Source organism: Triticum aestivum, chromosome 1B (assembly GCF_018294505.1).
Source record: "Triticum aestivum cultivar Chinese Spring chromosome 1B, IWGSC CS RefSeq v2.1, whole genome shotgun sequence".
Classification (NCBI taxonomy): Eukaryota; Viridiplantae; Streptophyta; class Magnoliopsida; order Poales; family Poaceae; genus Triticum; species Triticum aestivum.
In genome coordinates, this window is record NC_057795.1 from 182778831 (window position 1) to 182795118 (window position 16288).

At 45.5% G+C, this 16288-nt stretch overlaps 1 long non-coding RNA gene across 1 annotated transcript; it reads left to right on the forward strand.

Annotated features, from left to right (window-relative positions):
- Positions 1-2357: 2357 nt before the first annotated feature.
- On the forward strand, positions 2358-14925 carry LOC123089247 (uncharacterized). Its single transcript, XR_006442244.1, has 4 exons — positions 2358-2510; positions 3737-3847; positions 4380-4479; positions 14121-14925. It is a non-coding gene; the product is annotated as an uncharacterized lncRNA (long non-coding RNA).
- The last annotated feature ends 1363 nt before the right edge of the window (positions 14926-16288 follow it).

The window sequence follows — 16288 nt, forward strand, 5'->3', positions numbered from 1 at the left end:
GATCGTATGAAATTATCAGATAACCTTTTTCATTCGGAAAGGAGGACCCCCCGTCCTCGATGCATCAGAAAACCTTGGGAAGTTCATAAATTCCAGCAATGATCCTGCAGGAAGGTGATGAAAAATGAATTGTTAAACCATCTGATCGTCTGCAACCTATGAACAAAAGAGTTTCTCAGATCATATGCAGCCTATGAACCCTAGTGTGTTTGTGTGGAAGCGTGGAACATGCAAGTAGCCTCGTCCTCCTTCTAGTTTGCCACTAGTCCAAACAAAAAACAGCATGGCAACAAAGAAAAGAAAATCATCTGTGCCACTCTCTGACTCCCATTTCTTGGATTTACCAACTGATAACCGTACCTGCAAAATGCTGATGCACTTTCTCAGGTTTGAGCACACCTTCCATACCAGTGGGGGCCTCCATTCCGGAGACCACTCCTGCCCAATCCATACAAGTAAACCCTTGCACATGCTCCTCTGTTGAGAACGGCTAGTTTGCGCCGGGCCGGAGGTCTGGGGCTATGCTCCTCACCATGGTGAAGTTGTCTGCCTGACCCACCCATGTTAGACTAGCCTGCCTGTATGTCCACCAATCATCCAACAATCCATCGATAATGGCACCACATCTCCTACTTTCACAGAGATCCTCAAACAAGTCGTGCTGCGGCCCTGCGGCCGTTGGCCAGTTGCCCGGAACCGGAGATAATAATATCCATTCTGTTTTAGCACGACGGTCATGTCTTTTTCATTCATGGCCTTGCGTGCCAGGGCCTTGCGTTCCGGTGTGAGAACTCAATGAGTGAAGCAGAGAGCTGGACCGAACATGTACAGCCTCGGTGAAGATTGGCAATTGGGCAGAGTATCGCGGGCGAGACGGACTGGCGGAGCAAAGGAGCGTCACGCCAGCCTGACACCTCTCGCTTAACGCGGACGCAACCCTTGGAGACCACCACGGCACAGGTCCTGCAGCATGGCGCCCTCGCACGCACTGCACCGCAAAAGAAGCAGGCAGCCATGGCCGACCAACCAGGCTTCGGCCTGAGGACCTCCGGTGGGGAATTCTGCCGAACAGGACGTGGGCGCTGGGCACGCCCCCACCGCGTCGAAAAGGACGCGAGCACAAGGAGTACGCCAGAAAGTTTCCCTGGCGTCAACTACGGCACTAATGATTGTTCCGGCGAGACCACCAAATGCAATCTCCGGAGGATCTTGCGGCCAACGCAACAGCAGGTGGCTGTGGTCCTGTGGACTCCGGCGGCAGCTGCTGAGCTGCATATAGGAGCCATGCAGCAGGGGACAAGGCCGGGTGCAATGCAGGTGAAAGCCTACAGGTTACAGCAGATGCAGCCTTGGAATAGGAGAGGAAGGGCCCTCGCCTCCTGCTTAATCTTCGTGGTGTTTAGTTGCTTATGCTTTTGGAGAAAACGGTCGAAGCACTCAGATAGAAGATGCATTATCCCAATTATTATTGTTTTGTTGGCGAATCACCAGTCACTGTGCTGCTGTCAGTCTTTCTACGCATGAGCAAGCCGCAGCATCCGCTGTGAAAAGCAAGGGAGAAGAGCAACCCAGCCAACAAGAGCCAAAATGTTGGAGGAACCTGCCCAGACTTTACCGGAAAGCCGCTCGACTTTCGGTCCCTCTCTCTTCGTCGTGTCTATCTGTCAGTGCCTTTTGGCGACGCAACTTCCTGTGGGCTCTTGCCCGGCTAAGCACAGTGCAAGTCGATCTGCCACACACTATGCGCCGTCCCCATGTACATGCAAGTACGCAACACCGTCTCCAACAGATGAAGTTTTGGATCAACGCGGCTACACACAGATCTCTGCAAGGAATTCACAGAGAAAAACCTGTGTACGCAGTTTTGGAAACGGGACGGGTATAAAGTATCCAAATGATAAGTGTCTCACATCTAACATGAAACACTTCGCTCTGAAGTTTTTTACAACTAAAGTTTTCATCCCACAAGAAAAAGCAAACCCTAAAAAAAACTGAAAGTTGCCATAAAAAAATCGTCATGCTTCACAACTAAAGCTGTCATCACGGTCACTAGACTTGCCATAAAGAAGTTCGGAGTTGCCATGCGTTCGTGCCATACGTATGGCAGATATCAGGGTCCTTGTTATAACGAATACCCATAGGCTGGAAAAAAAGACGTTAATATTCACCGAACGTGCGGTGTGTACGCTGGCCATGCCGAACGAGACGTTAGTTCCTATCAACAGCCAGCCCGCACGTCCTTGTTTGGGCCTACTACCAGACAACCGCATGCACGATCCAACCACCCACATGAGCGCAAACGCGAATCCAAGTCTGGCTAGGTGGGTCCCCCCACAGTAACAAATATTGCCCAAACAATATCTCGAAACCCCTCTTCCACCCGCAGCTCCAGCTCCCCACTCCCCTCAGTTCGATCACCCCCAATCCCCTCCTCTCAAATTGCCATGGCAAGAACACGAGAACCCTAGCCACGTCTAGACAAAAACAAGCAACAATCTGCTGGTTTGAAGGTTAGTTCATCCACGTATCGGGTCGTACCCTTGCCCTTCCCTGTAATTCTTGCCAACAAGTTGATTCTATTGTTGCCAACCACAAATCCAGATGCATACTAGCTGGATCTGTGCACTGAGTAAGAATTGCCATGTGTGTTCAGTTTTTGTTTTTGCAATTTTGGTTGCACACCATGGTTGGATATGAGAGAAACTACACTCAAAATGTTGGCTCGAATTTCGGTTGCTTCCATATATGTTGGGACAAAAAACATGAAAAACAAATCATTGAGCATCAAAAAACATATAAGACACCCGCACCAACTCCAGTTAGAAATTGAAAAAAAAATTGCCATGTCTATTTGTAGTTAATTGCGTGACATTTTAGCTGTATTTGCCACCCTGATAGCCAAGAAAAAATTGCCATGAGTTGATGTGTCTATCTGCCACGTCATTTTAGTGATACTTGCCAACCCTGTTGGCACAAAAGTTGCCATGTCATTTTAATTTTAATTCCCATCTATGTTTGCTAGTAATTGGCATGTAACCAAGAAACAATGTTTGTCCACAATGCATGCAAAACAAAATGGCATGGAGCATCTCCATGGGTTGCCATGGGATCCTCATGAGTTTCTGATGCAAAAAAATGTCATGTGGGATGATAAAGATAATTTGTCATGTTACATTTGTTGCCTTTCCCATGCTCTATATGCGCGGATTGCCGTTCATGAAAATGAAAAGGAATCAAAATAAGCATAACTATGAAGTGTGGAAAAGGAGTGCCTTTTTTTTGCAAATCATGCCCTCCTATGGCACCATGGTTTGACATCATTCTGGGATGAAGACCTGCTAAATTAGCTGTGGTGTTTTGTTCATTCTATATAGGAAACAAAAAAGACGAGAAACAAATGGATCCCGGAGATGGGTCTAATCTATGGTTATTCTGATCGATTCGAGCACCACATGGGATGCACTAGACTATGACGAACTAATTTAGCTGGACCGTTGTTGCCACAGTCGTAGCAATATGCAGAGATACGTATGAACTACTCATGAACTGCAAATTCTTTAAAAAAAGCTTGCCATGTGAAGAAAGAATTTCCATGCTTGTAGAAATAAGGTGGTAATTGATTGATGGTTTGAGTAAAAGTTGACAATAACTTATAACCATATATGCCCCATCTAGCAGGTGCCATTATGTATAATTGTTGGCTTCTAACGTGAAAACCAAAAAATATATTTTACAGGGGCTTTCAATACAACCACACCATCAGGAGTTCCATGGCAATCTATACCGGAAGAAACTAACTATACTCCACATCCAGGACACCAACATCAAGTAACAGGAGAAATTCAAGGTATGCAATAAAAGAGGCGGATACAAAAACGATATAGCAGTAAAAAATAGGTAAAGATCACTGCCGAGCAATGCAAAAACCGTAAAAAGATGCACTGGAAACTTACAAAATAAAAATGCAGGAACAGGAGCTGGCACACGGCGTCAGCTAGCTGACGATGGGAGATAGGCCATCAACCTCTTATGTGCTAAGACAAAAATCTGGTCGCATGCAAAAGGATATAAAAACAAGGTTAAATAAAGTTATCGAGTGTAAATGGCAACTTATGTGGGTTGTATTCGAGTATAGGATGTAAATACTAAAAAATGCAGTGAACTTGATCTCATAATTGCCATGTAAATTTCAACAATATTGCAGGAAACCAAAAAAGGAAAGGCAAAGTTGTCATGTAGTGTGGTCATAGGTTGCCATGTGGTTTGTTCACAAGTTGCCATGCAAGTATAACATTAAATACCATCATCACATATTATTTAAAAAAACTAAAAAACAAAGCTTGAACAGTAACTAGTAAAAGATCACTTTTGGATATCAGGGGAAGAAGGGTGGACTAAGAACTTACGAAGAATGCAAGAGCAGTGACTAGATGATGCTCGCGCTGACAATGGGGAACACATCTACATCCTATTACACCGGTAAGTAACAACAATTCTGCTCGCACAAAAAATATAGGAAAAGAGGTTTAAATGAGAGTTACTGAGTGTAAGGGCAACTTATGTGGCTTGTCTTACACTTTTCTTGTCTAGTAAGCACTTTTTCCCATGATAGGGTGTAAGTACTAAAAATGCAGTGAACTTTCTCTTATAATTGCCATGTAAATTTCAACTTGCAGAAACCAAGGAGGTAGTAGTTCCCATGTGGTTTGTTCATAATTTCCATGTGGTTTGTTCGGAAGTTGGCATGTATGTACTGTTGGGGAACGTTGCAGAAAACAAAAATTTTCCTACTCGTTTCACCAAGATCCTCTAGGAGTTCATCTAGCAACGAGTGATTAGATGCATCTACATACCTTTGTAGATCGCGCACGGAAGCGTTCAAAAGAACGGTGATGATGTAGTCGTACTCGACGTGATCCAAATCACCGATGACCAGCGCCGAACGGACGGCACCTCCGCGTTCAACACACGTACGGGACGGGAGACGTCTCCTCCTTATTGATCCAGCAAGGGGAAAGGAGAGGTTGATGAAGATCCAGCAGCACGACGGCGTGGTGGTGGATGCAGGGCGTCACAGCAGCAGGGCTTCGCCGAGACTACGAGGGAGAGACGTAACGGGGGGGGGGGGGGGGTGGAGGCGCCAGGGGCTGGTGTAAAATCCCTCCTCTCCCCCACTATATATAGGGGTGCCATGGGGGGGGGAGCGCCTGCCCTAGTAGATGAGATCTACTAGGGGGGGCGGCGGCCAAGGGGAGGTTTCCCTCCCCCCCAAGGCACCTAGGGGTGCCTTCCACCACATGGACTCTTCCATGGTGGAAACCCTAGGCGCATGGGCCTATAGGGGCTGGTGCCCTTGGCCCATCTAGGCCAAGGCGCACCCCCTACAGCCCATGTGGCCCCCCGGGACAGGTGGCCCCACCCGGTGGACCCCCGGGACCCTTCCGATGGTCCCGGTACAATACCGATAACCCCGAAACTTGTCCCGATGCCCGAAATAGCACTTCCTATATATAATTCTTTACCTACGGACCATTCCGGAACTCCTCGTGACGTCCGGGATCTCATCCCGGACTCCGAACAACATTCGGGTTTCTGCATATACATATCTTCATAACCCTAGCGTCACCGAACCTTAAGTGTGTAGACCCTACGGGTTCGGGAGACAAGCAGACATGACCGAGACGACTCTCCGGTCAATAACCAACAGCGGGATCTGGATACCCATGTTGGCTCCCACATGCTCCACGATGATCTCATCGGATGAACCACGATGTCGAGGATTCAATCAATCCCGTACGCTATTCCCTTTGTCTATCGATATGTTACTTGTCCGAGATTCGATCGTCAGTATCCCAATACCTCGTTCAATCTCGTTACCGGCAAGTCACTTTACTCGTACCGTAATGCATGATCCCGTGACCAGACACTTGGTCACTCTGAGCTCATTATGATGATGCATTACCGAGTGGGCCCAGTGATACCTCTCCATCATACGGAGTGACAAATCCCAGTCTTGATCCATGTCACCCAACAGACACTTTCGGAGATACCCGTAGTCTACCTTTATAGTCACCCAGTTACGTTGTGACGTTTGGCATACCCAAAGCACTCCTACGGTATCCGGGAGTTACACGATCTCATGGTCTAAGGAAAAGATACTTTGACATTGGAAAACTCTAGCAAACGAACTATACGATCTTGTGCTATGTTTAGGATTGGGTCTTGTCCATCACATCATTCTCCCAATGATGTGATCTCGTTATCAATGACATCCAGTGTCCATAGTCAGGAAACCATGACTATCTGTTGATCAACGAGCTAGTCAACTAGAGGCTCACTAGGGACATGTTGGTGTCTGTTATTCACACATGTATTACGATTTCCGGATAACACAATTATAGCATGAATAAAGACAATTATCATGAACAAGGAAATATAATAATAATGCTTTTATTATTGCCTCTAGGGCATATTTCCAACAGTCTCCCACTTGCACTAGAGTCAATAATCTAGTTACATTGTGATGAATCGAACACCCATGGAATTCTGGTGTTGATCATGTTTTGCTCTAGGGAGAGGTTTAGTCAACGGATCTGCTATATTCAGGTCCGTATGTACTTTACAAATCTCTATGTCTCCATCTTGAACATTTTCACGAATGGAGTTGAAGCGACGCTTGATGTGCCTTGTCTTCTTGTGAAACCTGGGCTCCTTGGCAAGTGCAATAGCTCCAGTGTTGTCACAGAAGAGCTTGATCGGCCCCGACGCATTGGGTGTGACTCCTAGGTCGGTGATGAACTCCTTCACCCATATTGCTTCATGTGCTGCCTCCGAGGCTGCCATGTACTCCGCTTCACATGTAGATACCGCCACGACGCTTTGCTTGCAACTGCACCAGCTTACTGCCCCACCATTCAAAATATACACGTATCCAGTTTGTGACTTAGAGTCATCCAGATCTGTGTCGAAGCTAGCGTCGACGTAACCCTTTACGACGAGCTCTTCGTCACCTCCATAAACGAGAAACATTTCCTTAGTCCTTTTCAGGTACTTCAGGATATTCTTGACCGCTGTCCAGTGTTCCTTGCCGGGATTACTTTGGTACCTTCCTACCAAACTGACGGCAAGGTTAACATCAGGTCTGGTACACAGCATGGCATACATAATAGAACCTATGGCTGAGGCATAGGGGATGACGCTCATCTCTTCTATATCTTCTGCCGTAGTCGGACATTGAGCCGAGCTCAATTTCATACCTTGTAACACAGGCAAGAACCCCTTTTTGGATTGATCCATATTGAACTTCTTCAATATCTTATCAAGGTATGTGCTTTGTGAAAGACCTATGAGGCGTCTCGATCTATCTCTATAGATTTTGATGCCTAATATATAAGCAGCTTCTCCAAGGTCCTTCGTTGAAAAACTTTTATTCAAGTAGGCCTTGATGCTGTCCAAGAGTTCTATATCATTTCCCATCAAAAGTATGTCATCTACATATAATATAAGAAATGCTACAGAGCTCCCACTCACTTTCTTGTAAACGCAGGCTTCTCCATAAGTCTGTGTAAACCCAAACGCTTTGATCATCTCATCAAAGCGAATGTTCCAACTCCGAGATGCTTGCACCAGCCCATAAATCGAGCGTTGAAGCTTGCACACTTTGTCAGCATTCTTAGGATCGACAAAACCTTCCGGCTGCATCATATACAATTCTTCCTTAAGGAAACCATTAAGGAATGCCGTTTTGACGTCCATTTGCCATATTTCGTAATCATAGAATGCGGCAATTGCTAACATGATTCAGACGGACTTCAGCTTCGCTACCGGTGAGAAAGTCTCATCGTAGTCAACCCCTTGAACTTGCCGATAACCCTTAGCGACAAGCCGAGCTTTATAGATGGTCACATTACCATCCGCGTCTGTCTTCTTCTTAAAGATCCATTTATTTTCTATGGCTCGCCGCTCAACGGGCAAGTCAGTCAAAGTCCATACTTTGTTTTCATACATGGATCCTATCTCGGATTTCATGGCTTCTAGCCATTTGTCGGAATCCGGGCCCGCCATCGCTTCTTCATAGTTCGAAGGTTCACCGTTGTCTAACAGCATGATTTCCAAGACAGGGTTGCCGTACCACTCTGGTGCGGAATGTGTCCTTGTGGACCTTCGAATTTCAGTAGGGGCTTGATCAGAAGTATCTTGATCATTGTCATTAACTTCCTCTCTAGTCGGTGCAGGCACCTCAGGAACATTTTCTTGAGTTGCGCCATTTTCCGGTTCAAGAGGTAATACTTCATCAAGCTCTACTTTCCTCCCACTTACTTCTTTTGAGAGAAACTCTTTCTCCAGAAAGGACCCATTCTTGGCAACAAAGATCTTGCCTTCGGATCTGAGGTAGAAGGTGTACCCAATAGTTTCTTTTGGGTATCCTATGAAGACGCATTTTTCCGACTTGGGTTCGAGCTTTTCAGGTTGAAGTTTCTTGACATAAGCATCGCATCCCCAAACTTTTAGAAACGACAGTTTAGGTTTCTTCCCAAACCATAATTCATACGGTGTCGTCTCAACGGATTTCGACGGAGCCCTATTTAAAGTGAATGCGGCAGTCTCTAAAGCATAGCCCCAAAAAGAAAGCGGTAAATCGGTAAGAGACATCATAGATCGCACCATATCTAACAGAGTGCGATTACGACGTTCGGACACACCATTACGCTGAGGTGTTCCAGGCGGCGTGAGTTGTGAAACTATTCCACATTTTCTTAAGTGTGCCCCAAACTCGTGACTCAAGTATTCTCCTCCACGATCTGATCGTAGAAACTTGATTTTCCTGTCACGTTGATTTTCAACCTCACTCTGAAATTCCTTGAACTTTTCAAAGGTTTCAAACTTGTGTTTCATTAAGTAGATATACCCATACCTACTTAAATCATCAGTGAGGGTGAGAACATAACGATAGCCACCGCGAGCCTCAACACTCATTGGACCGCACACATCAGTATGTATGATTTCCAATAAGTCGGTTGCTCGCTCCATTGTTCCTGAGAACGGAGTCTTGGTCATTTTACCCATAAGGCATGGTTCGCATGTGTCAAATGATTCATAATCAAGAGACTCTAAAAGTCCATCAGCATGGAGCTTCTTCATGCGTTTGACACCTATGTGACCAAGGCGGCAGTGCCACAGGTATGTGGGACTATCATTATCAACCTTACTTCTTTTGGTACTCACATTATGAACATGTGTAGCATCACGTTCGAGATTCATAAAGAATAAACCATTCACCATAGGAGCATGACCATAAAACATATCTCTCATAAAAATGGAACAACCATTATTCTCAGATTTAAAAGAGTAGCCATCTCGAATTAAACGAGATCCCGATACAATGTTCGTGCTCAAAGCTGGCACTAAATAACAATTATTAAGGTTTAAAACTAATCCCGAAGGGAGATGCAGAGGTAGCGTGCCGACGGCAACCACATTGACCTTGGAACCATTCCCGACGCGCATCGTCACCTCGTCCTTTGCCAGTTTCCGCTTATTCCGCAGCCCCTGCTTTGAGTTACAAATGTGAGCAACTGCACCGGTATCAAATACCCAGGAGCTACTACGGGCACTAGTAAGGTACACATCAATTACATGTATATCACATATACCTTTTGTTTTGCCGGCCTTCTTATCCGCTAAGTACTTAGGGCAGTTCCGCTTCCAGTGACCGCTTCCCTTGCAATAAAAGCACTCAGTCTCGGGCTTGGGTCCATTCTTTGGCTTCTTCCCGGCAGCTTGCTTGCCGGGCACGGCAACCTCCTTGCCGTCCTTCTTGAAGTTCTTTTTACCCTTGCCTTTCTTGAACTTAGTTGTTTTATTGACCATCAACACTTGATGTTCCTTCTTGACTTCTACCTCTGCTGATTTCAGCATAGCAAATACTTCAGGAATGGTCTTTTCCATCCCCTGCATATTGAAGTTCATCACAAAGCTCTTGTAGCTTGGTGGAAGCGACTGGAGGATTCTGTCAATGACCGCATCATCCGGGAGATTAACTCCCAGCTGAGTCAAGCGGTTATGCAACCCAGACATAGTGAGTATGTGCTCACTGACAGAACTGTTTTCCTCCATCTTACAGCTGAAGAATTTGTCGGAGACTTCATATCTCTCGACCCGGGCATGAGCTTGGAAAACCATTTTCAGCTCTTCGAACATCTCATATGCTCCATGTCTCTCAAAACGCTTTTGGAGCCCCGGCTCTAGGCTGTAAAGCATGCCGCACTGAACGAGGGAGTAGTCATCGGAACGTGCCTGCCAAGCGTTCATAACATCTTGTTCTGCAGGGAGAACGGGTGCGTCACCAAGCGGTGCTTGTAGGACATAATCTTTCTTGGCAGCTATGAGGATGATCCTCAGGTTCCGGACCCAGTCCGTATAGTTGCTGCCATCGTCTTTCAGCTTAGTTTTCTCTAGGAACGCGTTGAAGTTGAGGACTACATTGGCCATTTGATCTACAAGACATATTGCAAAGATTTTAGACTAAGTTCATGATAATTAAGTTCAACTAATCAAATTATTAGTGAACTCCCACTTAGATTAGACATCCCTCCAGTCATCTAAGTATTACATGATCCGAGTTAACTAGACCGCGTCCGATCATCACGTGAGACGGACTAGTCAACATCGGTGAACATCTTCATGTTGATCGTATCTTCTATACGACTCATGCTCGACCTTTCGGTCTTCCGTGTTCCGAGGCCATGTCTGTACATGCTAGGCTCGTCAAGTCAACCTAAGTGTTTGCATGTGTAAATCTGTCTTACACCCGTTGTATGTGAACGTCTGAATAAAACACCCGATCATCACGTGGTGTTTTGAAACAGCGAACTGTCGCAACGGTGCACAGTTAGGGGGAACACTTCTTGAAATTATTGTGAGGGATCATCTTATTTACTACCGTCGTTCTAAGTAAACAAGATGCAAAACATGATAAACATCACATGCAATCAAAAAATAAACGTGACATGATATGGCCAATATCACATAGCTCCTTTGATCTCCATCTTGGGGCTCCATGATCATCTTGTCACCGGCTTGACACCATGATCTTCATCATCATGATCTCCATCATCGTGTCTCCATGAAGTTGCTCGCCAACTATTACTTCTACTACTATGGCTAACGCGTTTAGCAATAAAGTAAAGTAATTTACATGGCGTTTCTCGATGACACGCAGGTCATTAAAAGAATAAAGACAACTCCTATGGCTCCTGCCGGTTGTCATACTCATGGACATGCAAGTCGTGAATCCTATTACAATAGCATGAACATCTCATACATCACATATAGATCATTCATCATTCATCACAACTTTGGCCATATCATATCACAAACCACTTCCTGCAAAAACAAGTTAGACGTCCTCTAATTGTTGTTGCAAGTTTTACATGGCTGAATTAGGGTTCTAGCAAGAACGTCTTCTTACCTACGTTAAAGCCACAACGTGATTTGTCAACTTCTATTTACCCTTCATAAGGACCCTGTTCATCGATTCCGCTCCAACTAAAGTAGGAGAGACAGACACCCGCCAGCCACCTTATGCAACTAGTGCATGTTAGTCGGTGGAACCGGTCTCACGTAAGCGTACGTGTAAGGTTGGTCCGGGCCGCTTCATCCCACAATACCGCTGAAGCAAGAAAGGACTAGTAACGGCAAGAAAGTTGACAAATCTACGCCCACAACAAATTGTGTTCTACTCGCGCAAGAAGAACTACGCATAGACGTAGCTCATGATGCTACTGTTGGGGAACGTTGCAGAAAACAAAAAATTTCCTACTCGTTTCACCAAGATCATCTAGGAGTTCATATAGCAACGAGTGATTAGATGCATCTACATACCTTTGTAGATCGCGCACGGAAGCGTTTAAAAGAACGGTGATGATGTAGTCGTCCTCGACGTGATCCAAATCACCGATGACCAGCACCGAACGGACGGCACCTCCGCGTTCAACACACGTATGGGACGGGAGACGTCTCCTCCTTCTTGATCCAGCAAGGGGAAAGGAGAGGTTGATGAAGATCCAGCAGCACGACGGCGTGGTGGTGGATGCAGGGCGTCACAGCAGCAGGGCTTCGCCGAGACTACGAGGGAGAGACGTAACGGGGGGGGTGGAGGCGCCAGGGGCTGGTGTAAAATCCCTCCTCTCCCCCCACTATATATAGGGGTGCCATGGGGGGGCGCCGGCCCTAGTAGATGAGATCTACTAGGGGGGGCGGCGGCCAAGGGGAGGTTTCCCTCCCCCCCAAGGCACCTAGGGGTGCCTTCCACCACATGGACTCTTCCATGGTGGAAACCCTAGGCGCATGGGCCTATAGGGGCTGGTGCCCTTGGCCCATCTAGGCCAAGGCGCACCCCCTACAGCCCATGTGGCCCCCCGGGACAGGTGGCCCCAGCCGGTGGACCCCCGGGACCCTTCCGGTGGTCCCGGTACAATACCGATAACCCCGAAACTTGTCCCGATGCCCGAAATAGCACTTCCTATATATAATTCTTTACCTCCGGACCATTCCGGAACTCCTCGTGACGTCCGGGATCTCATCCGGGACTCCGAACAACATTCGGGTTTCTGCATATACATATCTTGATAACCCTAGCGTCACCGAACCTTAAGTGTGTAGACCCTACGGGTTCGGGAGACAAGCAGACATGACCGAGACGACTCTCCGGTCAATAACCAACAGCGGGATCTGGATACCCATGTTGGCTCCCACATGCTCCATGATGATCTCATCGGATGAACCACGATGTCGAGGATTCAATCAACCCATACGCTATTCCCTTTGTCTATCGATATGTTACTTGCCCGAGATTCGATCGTCAGTATCCCAATACCTCGTTCAATCTCGTTACCGGCAAGTCACTTTACTCGTACCGTAATGCATGATCCCGTGACCAGACACTTGGTCACTCTGAGTTCATTATGATGATGCATTACCGAGTGGGCCCAGTGATACCTCTCCGTCATACGGAGTGACAAATCCCAGTCTTGATCCATGTCACCCAACAGACACTTTCGGAGATACCCGTAGTCTACCTTGATAGTCACCCAGTTACATTGTGACGTTTGTCATACCCAAAGCACTCCTACGGTATCCGGGAGTTACACGATCTCATGGTCTAAGGAAAAGATACTTTGACATTGGAAAACTCTAGCAAACGAACTATACGATCTTGTGCTATGTTTAGGATTGGGTCTTGTCCATCACATCATTCTCCCAATGATGTGATCTCGTTATCAATGACATCCAGTGTCCATAGTTAGGAAACCATGACTATCTGTTGATCAACGAGCTAGTCAACTAGAGGCTCACTAGGGACATGTTGGTGTCTGTTATTCACACATGTATTACAATTTCCGGATAACACAATTATAGCATGAATAAAGACAATTATCATGAACAAGGAAATATAATAATAATGCTTTTATTATTGCCTCTAGGGCATATTTCCAACATGTACAACATAAATTGCCATCACCACATATATTTTTTCAAAAAGAAAAAAGAAAAAAGCTTGGACGACAACTAGTAAAGCGTCACTTTTGGAGATAGGAGGAAATGTTGGACTAAGAACTAACAAAGAAATGCAGGTACGGGGACTAGGATGATGAACACATTGACAACAGAGAACACACGTACAACCTCTTATATCGGTAAGTGAAAAGAAACCTGCTCGATCGGAAGAAAAACATGAAAAAGAGGTTAAATGAAAAGTTATCGAGTGTAAGGGCAACTTATGTGGGTTGTTTTGCACATGCTTTGTTCAGTAAGTATTGTTTCCCCCATGATAAGATGTATTACAAAAATTGTAGTGAAGTTAATGTGAAAATTGTCATGCAGATTCTAAATTGTAGAAACAAAAAGGGAAGTAAAAAATCCATGTGGTTTGTAAATGAGTTTCATATGCTTTGCTCAAAAGTTGCCATGTATGTGTAATATAAATTTCCATCACCACATAAATTCAAGAAACAACAAAGAAAAGTTGCCATGATAGAGTTTGTACTAAAAAAGATCTTGTCATGTCACATTGCCGTTTAGGTTATTTACTGCTTGCCATTTCTAATTCAAAAATGCAGGAGCTTCTACTTCATTTGGACACGGCATAAGTGCGTATGCACGAGGAGAAGTTTCTAAGGTGAATGACAAGAATATGCTAATTCTCGGGAAAGCAGCCAAGTAGCTAACCTTGACGTCGGTTATTTGCCGAACTTAGGGGAACTACTTTTGCTACACCTTGTGCATCAACCAAACCATGCACAAGGAGATATCGCATGTGGAGGAGTGATCACCATATCGGTTAACTCCCTTGGCCTCAAATAGAATCACCTTCGCCCCCATTGTCGGTAACAACCTTGTTAACATCCGTCTTCTTACTAGCGCTGGAATGGTAGTAGTTAGCCATGGTCGTCATTGCATTAAAATTCCAGGTGTTGGGTACTTGTTGCCTACTCCTATGCCTAAATGTTTCTCCATAGAAAATAGACAATTGCATTATGTACCACAAGAAGGAGATGCAACTTTTGACCAAGAAGGCCAAGAACCTGAACAAGTAGATGAAGATGAATTTGCCACCAACAAAGAGGAGGAGCATCCATAAGAGCAACCACAACAAGAAGCCTACACCACCTATACGGACCTCTACATTCTCCAAGGCTCTATCCATGATATGTGCAACCTTGCCGAGTCCCTTCAAGACACGTTCGCCTACATGAACATCAGCTTCTCCAACTGGAGACAAGGATGGGCTCCTGACCAACCGCCACAATGATCTCGCCGGTTTGGGCTTGCAAAAGCTAAATCTTGGAGAGGCCACTACCACGTCTACATCAAGATATGGCAATATTATTTGAATAAATTGTAATGAGGTTGTACTTCGGCACATTGAGCTTCAAAACACTTGATTCATCTCCAACGTATCTATATTTTTTCATTGTTCCATGCTATTATAGTTTCAATCTTGGATTTTTATATGCAATTATATATCATTTTTTGGGACTAACCTATTAACTTAGTGCCAAGTGCCAGTTATTGTTTTTTATATGTTTTTGGTTTTCCACGAAATCAGTACCAACAAAGTCCAAATGCCACAAAACTTTTTGATGTTTTTTTTCTGGACATAAGAGACCCTGGAAGCTTTGGGAGGAAACCAGAAGGCGAAAGAGTAGACAGCAAAGCACTAGGGCACGTCCTGTGGGGGCGCCCTTGTACCTCGTGGGTCCCTCGAGGCTCCATCTGACCCAATTCTAGCTCTATAGATTCTCTAAAATCTGGAAACCAACAAGAGCCACCCAAAATAATTTTTTCGCTGCCGCAAGTTTCTGTTCTTCTATGATCCCATCTGGAGGCCTTTTCCGGTACTCTGTCGAAGGGGAGATCGATCACGGAGGGCTTCTACATCAACCTTGCTGCCCTTTCGATGATGTGTGAGTAGTTTACCACAGACCTACGGGTCCATAGCCAGTAGCTAGATGACTTCTTCTCTCTCTTTGATCTTCAATACAATGTTCTCCTCGATGTTCTTGGAGTTCTATTTGATGTAATCTTTTTTTTGTGGTGAGTTTGTTGGTGAAAGATCGATATGGTTGACTAGAGGGGGATGAATAGGCAACTACCAATTTTTAGCTTTTTTTAACAAGTTAGGTTTAGCAACAAAAAGGTTGACTAGAAGTGCAACTATATGAGCAACCTATATGATGCTAGCAACAACAACAACACAAGCACACAGAGGATACAACACAAATATAGCTTGCACAAAGTAAAGGTAAGAAGTAACCACAAGTGGAGCCAATGGAGACGAGGATGTGTTATCGAAGTTCCTTCCCTTTGAAGGGAAGTATGTCTCCATTGGAGTGGTGTGGATGCGCAATGCTTCCCAAGAAGCCACTAGGGCCACCATATTCTCCTCACGCCCTCACACAATGCAAGATGTCGTGATCCCACTAGCGGTGCCCTTGAAGGCGGCAACTGGACCTTTACAAACAAGGTTGGGGCAATCTCCACAACCGAATTGGAGGTTCCCAACACCATCATGAAGCTTCACCATAATGGAATGTGGATCCGAGGTGACCTCAACCGTCTAGGATGCTCAAACACCCAAGAGTAACAAGATCCGCAAGGGATTAGTGGGGACAATCAAATTTCTCTTGGTGGAAGCGTAGATTGGGGCCCTCTCAACCAATCCCAAGAAAATCAACAAGATTGGTTGGCTAGGGAGAGAGATCGGGCAAAAATAAGCTTTTGGAGC